This window comes from Lucilia cuprina, chromosome 4 (assembly GCF_022045245.1).
Source record: "Lucilia cuprina isolate Lc7/37 chromosome 4, ASM2204524v1, whole genome shotgun sequence".
Lineage (NCBI taxonomy): Eukaryota > Metazoa > Arthropoda > Insecta > Diptera > Calliphoridae > Lucilia > Lucilia cuprina.
The window spans coordinates 59,038,032-59,052,602 of record NC_060952.1 but is presented as its reverse complement, the minus strand read 5'-3'; the positions used below and the strand labels follow the sequence as shown (position 1 = coordinate 59,052,602).

At 32.6% G+C, this 14,571-nt stretch overlaps 1 protein-coding gene across 1 annotated transcript in view; it reads left to right on the top strand.

The window, feature by feature from the left end:
- LOC111690106 (thyroid transcription factor 1-like) overlaps positions 1 to 14,571 on the top strand; it is a 250,405-nt gene that overhangs the window by 59,831 nt on the left and 176,003 nt on the right. The gene's annotated exons all lie outside the window — the stretch shown is intronic.

The window sequence follows — 14,571 nt, the reverse complement described above, 5'->3', positions numbered from 1 at the left end:
TTATATAGAAATATGGGTCTATATAAGATTTTTTTCTGCAGAAAATGGACATTTATAGTAGTTTTCACTCTTTTAATATTAGCACAATATTTCTTTTCAAGTTGCCATAAGAATTTAAAATAGTTTCAACTCCGTTCATATTGATGAAATTAGCGGCTACGTTTAAGCCGGCTTTGCTTCTGAGCCGAAAGAAGTCGGCGGCGGTACGGGTTGCAAAATATTACTGGCGGCTAGCCGCCAACGATTTGAGCCGCCTCGGCTTGTATCTATGCATCGCACATAGGCCATCGTTGTGCTGCTAATTTTTTCCCAGCTGCAGTATATTGTTACATACATTCTTATGTACATACTTACATACATACATACATACATACATACATACATACATACATACATACATACATACATTCATACATACATACATACATACATACATACATACATACATACATACATACATACATACATACATACAAACATACATACATACATACATACATATATACATACATACATACATACATACATACATACATACATACATACATACATACATACATACATACATACATTCATACATACATACATACATTCATACATATTCTCTAATTTTTATAACTGTTATTTTGAATGTTAAAGAAATTTATATAAATAAATATATATATTTTTAAATTTATATACAAAATCTATTGTTCAAAATAATAGGAGTATTCGATTTAAGTTCAACTATTTTTAAAATAAAAACAAAAATGAAAGCACTTTCATCTAAAATATTATTAATTAATGTGTGCCAGTACAACATCAGTCATTTTTGTAAAGATTTAATTTAGAATTTGGGTGAACCTCCGGAACTTGATGTCCTTCCGACAATGGTTTTGAGGGGCTTGATGACACATGTCGTGGCCGATTATCAACAAATATACAGTAATTTATTCAGAAAGCCTTAAAAGATGTTATATGCGAGGTCTTTTAACGTTTTGCTTTAAAATCAGTAAGTCGACAACCATGGAATGGCCTACTTCCTATGGATCGAGCTTCCACCAATTTAGAAACAAAAATATTTTTATACGACAACATTTTAATATCAAAAAAACTAATGAACCTATTTACAAAATGACATTTGTTTTGTATTTTAAACACTTAACAAATAAATATCGTGAAAAAATATTTGATTTCTTTAAATCTTTCCTTTTTAAATTAAGCTGCACAATTATTTTTCTGTCTCACTAATATTTTTTTGAACACAGCTGTACATACATACATACATACATACATACATACATACATACATACATACATACATACATAAATACATACGTACGTACATACATACATACATACATACATACATACATACATACATCCATACATACACACATGCATACATACATACATACATACATACATACATACATACATACATACATACATACATACATTCATACATACATACATATGACAAAAATAGACAGCAAACACAACAACGACAAATTTTTCAACTTTCTAGAATAACAAATACAATACAACATACCTAAGAGATGCGTGAAAACAATGGATTAAATCACAAAGAAACCCTGAAACACGTATTGAATATAAAATATAAGTAACCGCCATATTGTAAAAACACAATAAATTGCAACTGGCAGTTGCACATTTTGCTACTGGCAGTGGTAGAACCAACACAATTTTTTTCACAATTTTTCCATGGCAATAGTAGTTCGACTGTTGTATGCGTGTGCTGCTAAAAGAGAAAAATATATTTTGATTCTTTTGAAATATTTTGCGTCTGCTAAAAGAACAAATATTTCTAATAGTAAAGTGATGGAAAATTTTAAGAGTTTTATATTTATTGTATAGTAGTACAAAATAAATCTTGAGCTATTGCTGCATATTTAAACGCTGGTATCAATAAATGTTTAAGAAATAAATAAATTGCAACTGGCAGTTGCTCATTTTGCTAGTGACAATAGCAGAACCAAAACAATATATCGCAGCTAGGAAAATCTTAGTAATTCTATGATGGCCTGTGTGCGTTGCTATTGCAAAAAATATATTTTGATTGTTGTACGACAGGTAAAAGACGAATACTGTAAACATGTGCTGCTAGAAATATCAAAATAATGTTGCCATTTTTAGTAGTAATAATATTAAAATGTGAAGATGTTAAAATATTTAAACTCTGATATATTGGATCAATTGTCATGATCTATGACAGAAAAGAACAACGCGTAACAAAATTCATCATATATATTTGGTAGTTTCTAAAAAACTACTTAATAAAGGAAAACACCGACATTTTTACAGTAGTCTAAATTTTTTACTCATAACTTTTTATGTCGTAAACCGTTTTTGCTGATTTTCAATACCAAACTGTACCGGATAAAAAATAATGTTTTGGATGAATTTTGTGAATTCGATTGCTTCGTTTTAACGGGTGCGTGTTTTACCCAGACAAATGCATAGACGGGCATAGCTGACTGAATTTTATAAGGATCAAGAATATATACTTTGTTGGGTCTCAGATGAATATTTTTTGGTGTTACACACGGAATGAAAAGCTATATCTACCCTCTATCATATTATTATAATTATTTTTATACCCTACACCACTATAGTGGGGAGGGTATTATACGTTTGTGCTGATGTTTGTAACACATAAAAATATTGGTCCAATACCCACCTTAAAGTATACCGATCGATTCAGAATCATTCTTTGAGTCGATTACGACATATCCGTCCGTCTATCCGGCCAGTCCATGTAAACCTTGGACCAAGCATGGTTTTTGGCGGCACAGGGACGAAGCATATTGCAAATGGTTGAAATCGGTCCATTATTTCACCTAGCCCCCATACAACCGTACCTCTCGATTTGGGCTTTTTATGCCACAATTACGCCAAATATACTATTATCTCTATAAAAATTGACACAAATAAGTTTTATATAAGTATAAATGACACTGCAGATTTTCGTAATGATCGGCCCTTATTTGACCATACAAACCCCCCTTCAAAAAATATTTTAAACGTCTAAATTTGACATGTAACAATATGTATCGCATTGAAACTCAACAAAACAAACTGTTATTTTAAATTATACTTTTCCCAAATTTAATGAGGGTCGGCCCATGTTTGACCTATACATAAAGCCTCATTTAAAAAATTTAGTTTTTTTTATCAATAAATTGCATAAATACTTTGGAATTAAGGTGAAATTCAACATACAAGTTTCTTTATGAAAAATAAAAATTTTAAAATCATACTCATGGTGTAGGGTATTATATAGTCGGCCATGACCGACTATGCTTTCCTACTTGTTTGTAATTGAATATGAGACTTTTTGGAATTTAGAAGGTAAAATAACTATTTTAAACTATCTTAGAAAGTTTTTTGTAACTATCGAAAAATGTGTTATTTATGGCAATTTACTTATCTCTGTAATATGGATTTTTCCGTAAATACAAATGTTCTAATTTAGCCGAGGTCGACCATATAATACCCTACATTTGCTACAAAAAGTAAAATGTGATTCAGTTTTCATAATAAAACATTTAAGTTGAATTATACTTTGCCTCAGATATACTTAAGCCATTAATTGTTGAATCAAACTGTGGAAATTTAAGTCAAATTTTAAATGGGACTTTTTATAGGGGCTAGTGTCAAAAGTTCATTAGCTGGTATAGAACTTAGTTGCGCAGCTTTTTGTCGAGATACAAATATATTAAACATAATTATGAAATTAAAAGCCCTATTCGGCGGTTTCAATTAGAGGTGAAATAATAGATGTTAATAGATGTATAGGGCTAGGTAATATAATAGACCAATTTTAATCATTTTCAAAAGGCTTCGTCGCTGAGACAATAGAAGATCATGTGCCAAATTTCATTAAATTATCATTAAAATTTCGACTTGAAGTGTACATGGACGGATATAGGTAAATCGACTCAGAAAATGATTCTGAGCCGATACCCACTTTAAGGAGGGTATAGGATAGAGGAGCTCAATATTGCCATTTTGCACGTGTGATAGAGTAAGAAAATTCTGCTGACGCTAAGTTGATACACATACACTATAGGTTTAATTCTTCATCTTTTTATAATGAGCAATATTTGTTGGTTTGCTCTCAACTTGAAAAACGAAATCAAATCAGTTGCTATTCAGCACTTGTCGAAGTAAGTACGCCACTTTACTGAGGATTATTATTATTATTATTACATGTCCGAGCGTCCATGTAAACCTAGAAATCAAACTACAGGTCGCAATTTTTAAGATAATTTAATGAAATTTGGTACATGATAAAAATTGTTAAGATTGGTCCATTTTTTCAAATAGCCGCCATATAACTGAACCTCCGAAGAGGAGGTTCATTGAAAAAATGGACCAATCTTAAGCCTTTTGAAAATGATTAAAATTGGTCTATTATATTACATAGCCATATACATCTATTAACATCTTTTATTTCACCTCTAATTGAAACCGCCGAATAGGGCTTTTAATTTCATAATTATGTTTAATATATTTGTATCTCGACAAAAAGCTGCACAACTAAGTTCTATACTAGCTAATGAACTTTATAATTATAGGAACATCATTTGACACTAGCCCTTATAAAAAGTCCCATTTAAAATTAGACTTAAATGTCCACAGTTTGATGCAACAATTAATGGCTTAAGTATATCTGAGGCAAAGTATAATTCAACTTAAATGTTTTATTATGAAAACTGAATCACATTTTACTTTTTGTAGCAAATGTAGGGTATTATATGGTCGACCTCGGCTAAATTAGAACATTTGTATTTACGGAAAAATCCATATTACAGAGATAAGTAAATTGCCATAAATAACACATTTTTCGATAGTTACAAAAAACTTTCTAAGATAGTTTAAAATAGTTATTTTTCCTTCTAAATTCCAAAAAGTCTCATATTCAATTACAAACAAGTAGAAAAGCATAGTCGGTCATGGCCGACTATATAATACCCTACACCATGAGTATGATTAAAAAAATTTTTTTTTAATAAACTTGTATGTTGAATTTCACCTTAATTCCAAAGTATTTATGCAATTTATTGATAAAAAAACTAAATTTTTTAAATGAGGCTTTATGTATAGGTCAAACATGGGCCGACCCTCATTAAATTTGGGAAAAGTATAATTTAAAATAACAGTTTGTTTTGTTGAGTTTCAATGCGATACATATTGTTACATGTCAAATTTAGACGTTTAAAATATTTTTTGAAGGGGGGTTTGTATGGTCAAATAAGGGCCGATCATTACGAAAATCTGCAGTGTCATTTATACTTATATAAAACTTATTTGTGTCAATTTTTATAGAGATAATAGTATATTTGGCGTAATTGTGGCATAAAAAGCCCAAATCGAGAGGTACGGTTGTATGGGGGCTAGGTGAAATAATGGACCGATTTCAACCATTTGCAATATGCTTCGTCCCTGTGCCGCCAAAAACCATGCTTGGTCCAAGGTTTACATGGACTGGCCGGATAGACGGACGGATATGTCTTAATCGACTCAAAGAATGATTCTGAATCGATCGGTATACTTTAAGGTGGGTATTGGACCAATATTTTTATGTGTTACAAACATCAGCACAAACGTATAATACCCTCCCCACTATAGTGGTGTAGGGTATAAAAATAATTATAATAATATGATAGAGGGTAGATATAGCTTTTCATTCCGTGTGTAACACCAAAAAATATTCATCTGAGACCCAACAAAGTATATATTCTTGATCCTTACAAAATTCAGTCAGCTATGCCCGTCTATGCATTTGTCTGGGTAAAACACGCACCCGTTAAAACGAAGCAATCGAATTCACAAAATTCATCCAAAACATTATTTTTTATCCGGTACAGTTTGGTATTGAAAATCAGCAAAAACGGTTTACGACATAAAAAGTTATGAGTAAAAAATTTAGACTACTGTAAAAATGTCGGTGTTTTCCTTTATTAAGTAGTTTTTTAGAAACTACCAAATATATATGATGAATTTTGTTACGCGTTGTTCTTTTCTGTCATAGATCATGACAATTGATCCAATATATCAGAGTTTAAATATTTTAACATCTTCACATTTTAATATTATTACTACTAAAAATGGCAACATTATTTTGATATTTCTAGCAGCACATGTTTACAGTATTCGTCTTTTACCTGTCGTACAGCAATCAAAATATATTTTTTGCAATAGCAACGCACACAGGCCATCATAGAATTACTAAGATTTTCCTAGCTGCGATATATTGTTTTGGTTCTGCTATTGTCACTAGCAAAATGAGCAACTGCCAGTTGCAATTTATTTATTTCTTAAACATTTATTGATACCAGCGTTTAAATATGCAGCAATAGCTCAAGATTTATTTTGTACTACTATACAATAAATATAAAACTTTTAAAATTTTCCATCACTTTACTATTAGAAATATTTGTTCTTTTAGCAGACGCAAAATATTTCAAAAGAATCAAAATATATTCTTCTCTTTTAGCAGCACACGCATACAACAGTCGAACTACTATTGCCATGGAAAAATTGTGAAAAAAATTGTGTTGGTTCTACCACTGCCAGTAGCAAAATGTGCAACTGCCAGTTGCAATTTATTGTGTTTTTACAATATGGCGGTTACTTATATTTTATATTCAATACGTGTTTCAGGGTTTCTTTGTGATTTAATCCATTGTTTTCACGCATCTCTTAGGTATGTTGTATTGTATTTGTTATTCTAGAAAGTTGAAAAATTTGTCGTTGTTGTGTTTGCTGTCTATTTTTGTCATATGTATGTATGTATGAATGTATGTATGTATGTATGTATGTATGTATGTATGTATGTATGTATGTATGTATGTATGTATGCATGTGTGTATGTATGTATGGATGTATGTATGTATGTACAGCTGTGTTCAAAAAAATATTAGTGAGACAGAAAAATAATTGTGCAGCTTAATTTAAAAAGGAAAGATTTGAAGAAATCAAATATTTTTTCACGATATTTATTTGTTAAGTGTTTAAAATACAAAACAAATGTCATTTTGTAAATAGGTTCATTAGTTTTTTTGGTATTAACTTTTTCCAAAATCCATATCCGATTACGACTGTTCAAAAAAATAGGAGTACCATTTGTTACAAGAAATGTAACAAATATATATATATATATAATATATAATATATATATATTATATATATATATATATATATATATATATATATATATAATATATATATTATATATATATATATATATAATATTATATATATATATTATAATATATATATATATATATATATATATATATAATATATATATATTATATATTTACCATTTGTTACATTTCTTGTAACAAATGGTAAATTTGTTACAAGAAATGTAACAAATGAAATACATTTATTTCGACTTGTACTAATTTCAAGGAACCTGAAATATACTTACTTCTCTTTCAATTGCTGTGGAGACCAGAAGATAAATATAAAAAAAGTGGTGTTTGCTAGTGTTGTATTTCAGTTTTTATTTGGTGTTTATACTATTTAAATTTATTGTTTTGTTTTGTACAATGTAAGTAGGTTTTAAATATTTCACTGCTGTTTTGCTTATTAGTTCAATTATGTTTTTTGTTGTAAAAGAATAAATGTATGTGTTTTTCTGGGAACCACTCACGACACTTATTTTTTAAGTTTGAATGTCTTTTTCTTGTTGGTATGAATGTTTGTTTAATTGTTTATATAAATGTTTGTGAATTTGTTTTATTAAAAAATTCTTTTATATTTATATGTTTTTATTTATTTATTTTTTGGCCGCTGGCGTTCGGTTGTAGTCGAAGACTGACTTCTTCGTCCTCCTTTAGCCGCGAAAGTATGTCTTGGGCCGTACTTACACCGCCGCTGAATAAGTGGCCGATGCGGCTTAGTCGAGGTCAATCAAGTCGTTGCCAGATCGATCCTCGACATCACGCCCCTCTTGCTCTGGTGCAATGTTTAATGCCCCCGACAACTGACCCACAGCTACAACAATCTGTTGTACCAATTCCTGGGCATTTTGGGTAACTGCAACAGGTTGACGACGGCGTGGTTGGGGATGACAACGTTGTACCAGCTGACGGCGACGTTGAGGTTGTTGCTGACGGCGACGTGAAGATGGATTCTGCTGGCGAGGTTGTGGTCGACGACGTTGTTGGTGTTGTTGTTGTGGTTGCTGTTGACGTCGTTGTGGTTGTTGTTGGAGACGTTGTTGTTGTTGGAGACGTTGTCGTTGTTGTCGACGTCGTTGTGGTTGTTGATGATGTCGTTGAGACCGCTCAGGATGCAACATGGTGTGATGCAAATCTCCACACTCCTGGCAGGCCTCCATTGAAATACATCCTCCGACTAGATGCGTGCGGGCGAAGCAATTGGAACAATAGCGATGGACCCGAACGACATATTGTCTTTGTTTTACCGTCATCTACTTAAACTGCTTGCAGTAGCGAAGAGGGTGGTAGCGGAAACAGACTAGGCACATTTCAGACTCTGGGAACTGATACATCTGCAAAGGGAAAAGAAGAACAAAGCAAAGCAGCAGTAATAAGTTCGCTAACACAAATTTGAACAATTTGAACAGAACATATAGGACATACAGAACATATAATCTTAGTCAATATACTGACTTATCACAAATCGGAAGCATGCAAAGTTTGACTATTGGTCTGGTAACGGTTCCAGACGCTGTTGGGACGTCAGCTACACGATCGCGTTTATCTTTTCCAGTATGGACTAACTCAATTCGTCCCATTTTCCACTCATTTGGAGGTAGGAGCTCATCCTTTATGACTACAAAGTAATCTTTCTGCAAATCCCGCTGTGGGTTTTTCCACTTGTAACGCTTGTGAAGTTCATGAAGATATTCAGTCTTCCAACGTTGACTAAGACGATAATGAAAGGCCTTGAGCCGCTCCCATCGGTTTATTATCGATAAATTCTCTGAAGGCAGTTCAGGGGCGAACATCAATGGAGCTCCTCTTAAAAAGTGACCTGGAGTTAGGGCTTGTAAATCATCAGGATCCTGGGGGAAATATTGGGGAAATACGTCTGGAGTTTAGGACACTTTCAATTCAGGTTAATAGATTTGAAAACTCTTCCAAGTTAAACTTTTGGTTGCCAGCTATTTTCTGAAAGTGAATCTTAAAACTTTTTACACCAGCCTCCCAAAGACCTCCCATATGTGGAGCACTAGGAGGAATGAACTTTCACTCAAACCCATGGACTGCATATTTTTACTTATATCTTCAGCTGATTTTCGTAAAAATGAGAGAGATTCCTTTCGCAACGATCTACTGGCGCCGAAAAAAATTTAGGCAACCCCCTTCTACCCGTAAACCGTGCGAAAGCTGCTAAAAACGCGTCGGAGGATAAGATAGAGCACGCTTCCAGATGTATAGTTTTTGTTGAATAGCAAACGAATATACAAGCGTATCCTTTCATATAAGGAGAGTTTCGCAAGTTACCTGATTTTATCTGAAAAGGTCCCGCAAAATCAACACCCGCATAAGGGAATGGTAAAGAAAAGGAGCATCTTTCCGGGGGCAGAGCTGCAATAATCTGAGACTTCAGCTTTTTCTTATAACGGACGCACACTAAACAATGGTGAACACATTTTTTAACAGTTCTTTTAAGTCCTGGTATATAGAATTGACTTTGAAATGCTTTCATCATTAGGGAAATGTCAGCATGCAACAGAGTTTTATGAGTAAAGTCCAGAAACATTCTACAGAAGTTAGACGAGTTTGAAATAATGAAAGGGTCCCTTTCATCATAGGTTAGGCATGAATTGGCTAATCTACCGTTAACTCTCATAGTTCCATTCGAATCCAGAAATGGGTTCAAAGTGAGAATAGAACTTTTCTTTGAAATTAGTTTCGCATCAGAGAGCTGACTATACTCCTGGGGATAATAAACTCGTTGAGTTAGTTTGATCAGCATAACTTTTGATTCTTTAAGCTCCGTAAGGCTAAGAGTCAAACTAGAATGCTGAGCCTTTAAACCTTTCTTCCTGATAGCGTTAATATAAGAGGAGAATCTATCGATTAGACTGTTGTCAGCCGGTGTTGAAAAACAAACTGAAATCCTCCTATTTTCCGGAAGAGCGTCAGGTAGAGAACTATATTTGGGCCAATTTGCTTGGAAATCCAAGAGCCATACCATCATAATGGGTTGTTAACAAGATATTGTGGTTTACAACCGCGAGTGCCAAGATCAGCTGGGTTGTGATCCGTTGGAACGTGATTCCAACTGGCATTACCAACATTCTCTATAATCTGAGTTGTTCTGTTAGCTACATACGTTTTCCAGACTGATGGAGGTTTTTTTAGCCAAGCTAAAAAAATGGTTGAGTCTGACCATAAGTAATGCTTTGGGCTGCAGAATGGAAGGTTCGTAAGTACTTGCTTTACGAGTCTGGAAAGCAGAAGAGCTCCGCATAACTCAAGTCGAGGTAAACTTATCCGTTGCAAGGGTGCAACTTTACTTTTAGCAGAAAGCATATGTGAATACCGAATACCAGAGTTCTCGGATACCACATATAGTGTAGCGCAATAAGCCTGCTCAGAAGCGTCACAAAATCCATGTATTTGGATATTATATTGAGGATGGTAGTGGATCCATCTTGGAATTTCAATGGATTCGATAGTAGGGAAACTATCAACAAATATTTTCCATTTATCAAGAAATTGTGGTTTGACCTCGTCATCCCAACCGACTCCGTCTTGCCATAATTCTTGTAAAGGAATCTTGGCTTGAATAATAATAGGCACATTTGATTTTGTGCGATAAAATCGTTTCGTTGCTGTTTAGAGAAGTTTTAAAATTTTTGACAAAATCTTAAGTAATGATTTTTGTCGCATAACTTACAATTAGGCACCCGAAGGGCTTTATCATTTTTCTGCCTATTGGAATTATTAGAATTATAATTCGTTTGATTTCCTTCATTAAGTATTCCTACTACTCTTTCTACTACTCTGTGCCTTTTTATTAGAAATTGCTCCATTTGAGACCATGATGGCAATATCGAATTCGTCGTTGGAGATTTTTCGCAAAGAGCGAGGGTCTCACTTGGTAGTTTTGTCGAACAAAGGTAAACGAGAATTGGATCCCAGTTTTCTACCTGTACGCCATGAGAAGACAACATTGGAAAACAATCAGTTATTATTGTTTGTATTTTATTAATCGCTTCCGCGGATTCAGTTTTGGCAGGTGGAATATTGAATAGAGCCTTCAATTGTATATCTACAAGAACCCTTTTGTTTTCGTAGCGTGCTCGTAAAGCACCCCATGCTAACGAAAAACTTTCATTGGTCAATGGATAATTATTTACAATAGAACTTGCTTCACCTTTTGCCTTTCTTCTTAAGTAAAATATCTTTTGTACGTCTGGCATTCTTATTTTACTGATGTAAACAGCACTGAACATGTCTCTAAATGAAGGCCACTCTTCATAGGAACCATAAAAGTCAGGTGCATCGCATAATGGAACGTTGACACCCATATCTGGCGCTTCATAAGTCATGTTTAGTGGATGGTAACTAGATGGATCAAATGCTGAGGAATGCGAAGGATCACTGTCTCTTTGATTGTTTTCAGCGGAAGCTTTGGACATTTTTATAAAATCTATCATCTCAGCTTTGGTCTCTTGATGCCTATCCCTACATTCTACATAAGTGGATTTAGCATTCGCTTTATAATCTGGGCTGACGATTCCGTCATCAGCCATATATACGCCTTCGTAAGCACGGCGTAGCGACTGCCAATCCTCTTCTAGTATTTGCAGTTTTGCTTCTAAAAGAGATTCAGTCAAATCATCACAACCTAGATTTGAGAATTTATTGCAAACACCCATTAAATTTTCTGATTCGTGAATGAATCTAGTACATTTTTGAGAACCCATTGTATTTATTTTATTTTACAATAAACAAAGGAATGTGACTTTTTAGTGAACAAAAAATAAAAATGTAATGTAGTAGTTTGATATTTCAGTTTTTGTCTAAAGCAGTTCACCAGATTATTAAAGCATAAGCTGGGATTCGTCTAATTACACTAAGCTAATTTGTCATAGTAGGACTAAGATCCCATCTCATGGTGTCTTAATTTTAATTTTCGGTCGAAAATTACACCTAAGTACTTAACTTTGTCTGTCACTGGTATCGTCTTGATGATAAGACAGATTTCCGTTTTTGTCGGATTTACATTGAGGCCTCTCGGTTGAGCCCTGCTTAAGACCGTATTCAGACCCTCAGCTCTTGTACACAAGTAATTTGTATCTTTTCCCTTTAAATATGCATTAAATTGGTAAATAAATCAAAATAATGTACCACATTTTATTCAGCAATACAATTATAATAATATACTATGTAAAATAAATCAAATTACACTGTGCAACAAAATCTTTCCCGAATCAGACCAAAATGAAATAGAACCAAAATCCTTAAAAGGTTTAAAAAAGTTAGCACGATTTCTTTATTGATAGGCATTTAAAGTTTTCAATTTCGTAATGAATTGTCCCATATATCGCACACCCAGCACAAAAGTGACCCAACTCTTTAAGCTTTTATACAGAGTAGGAAGAGCGTTCAAATTGATTTCTCTCTCGAGTGATATTAATTCGAGCGAAATAAATTGTTTACTTTCTTGTAGGGTAGGTAAAAATATCGCTCGCGATCGCTATTTCATTTATATCGCTCGTTTTATAATTTAAAATCCCGAGTTTTATTTTTGAACACGCGAGCACAATTTTAATTAGAGTTTTATGTGTTTTGTATTCGCTTCGTAAGCGATATTTACATGTTTTTGTTTTTTCAACTCGCTTACGAGCGAGTGGAAAACGAGTTGAATTCGAGTTAAATTCGAGCCGAAAATCAGCAAAATGTGTGTGCAAGAAACAGGTTCTGTTGTGGTTGTAAAAAAGAACCAATAATATGGGGAAATAATTATGTATGTGTGATTGTGTAGCCGTAGGTTTTATGACGGTCTGACAAAGCAAAAGTGGGAAAGTATAAGAAATATATTGTCTACCTTTTTATTTAAATGTGTGTGTTTTTTATCTGTAGTTATGTATGTACATATGTATATTAATGGACATGCAAGTGATCTTTAAAAATTTTTTATTTATTATTTATTCTCTAAATGCGAAAGAACATTTTCTTTCTTAAGAATATATTGAAAACAACAAATAAATTTAAAATTTTGTTTTTGTTTTCAATATATTTATAAGAATGAAAATGTTGTTTCGATATTGTGAAACAGGCAGTTAGATTATTGATTGTGAATCAAATGGTTTGGAAAATTTTATTATTAAGATAATAAAACACGTGTATATATGTATGTATGTATGTATGTATGTATGTATGTATGTATGTATGTATGTATGTATGTATGTATGTATGTATGTATGTATGTATGTATGTATGTATGTATGTATGTATGTATGTATACATGTATGTATGTATACATACATACGTACATACATTGCATTTTCTATTTTTCGGTTTTTTGATATCGGTAAAATGGTTAAGTGTTATAAATTTTAATTTGTTGTGTCTACAAAATTATAAAACTCGCGATTAACTCGTTTCGACTCGAATCGCGAGCGATTTCTATTTAACGGTCTTTGATTTTCAACTCTTATCGCGAGTTTTATTTTTAAACTCGCGAGTCAAAAAGATCTATTCGTGGAAAAATGAAATATTTAAATCACTCGAATAAAACTCGCTCCGTACCCTGCTTTCTTGTGAATTTATCTTTTTTCTCGTGACTTTTAAAAATAAATCTCACGAGTGATATTTAAATTTAAAGAGCGGAAAATAAATTTCTCTCATGAAACGAGTACAAAAGAATATTTCATAAGTTTTATAATATTGTAAATTGTATTCACGAGTACAAAAAATGCCTACTCTGTTTTTATATGTACACTAGCTAATACCGGTGTGCTTCGCTACCCCTATCGACATTAAATACATAATAATCAAAAAAATTATTTATTTAGTTAATAAATTATAAAATTTTTCTTACAGGTTTATTATAATTTTTCTTAATGACAGTATATTTAATTTCAATTCTAAAATAATAAATTAATAATATATTTACTTCTTACTTGCTAAAATTTAATATATAATTTTAGTCTTAAAGAATAATTCTTATGCCTTGGGATACACACTCAAAATGCAAAATGTTTACATGGATGTTAAAGTTATTTGTGCAAAAATTTAAGATTCTAACTGTAATAGTTTCCAAGATAAACGAATTTTTGTATTTTATTTATATGTGAGGTGCCGCTTCAATCATGGGTAGTCCGCCATTTTATTACAAAAATGTTAACATGGATGTTAGAGTTATTCGTGCAAAATTTGAAGATTCTAGCTGTAATAGTTTCTAAGATAAACGAATTTTTGTATTTAATTTATATTGGAGGTGCCACGCCTCCTAACGCTAGTTCGCCCACTTTTTATCCTGAATAATCATATTGATACTAAAGTGTCTCCGACAAAATTAGAGGACTCTAATTGTTATACTTATTATCTTAAATATACGAATTTTATA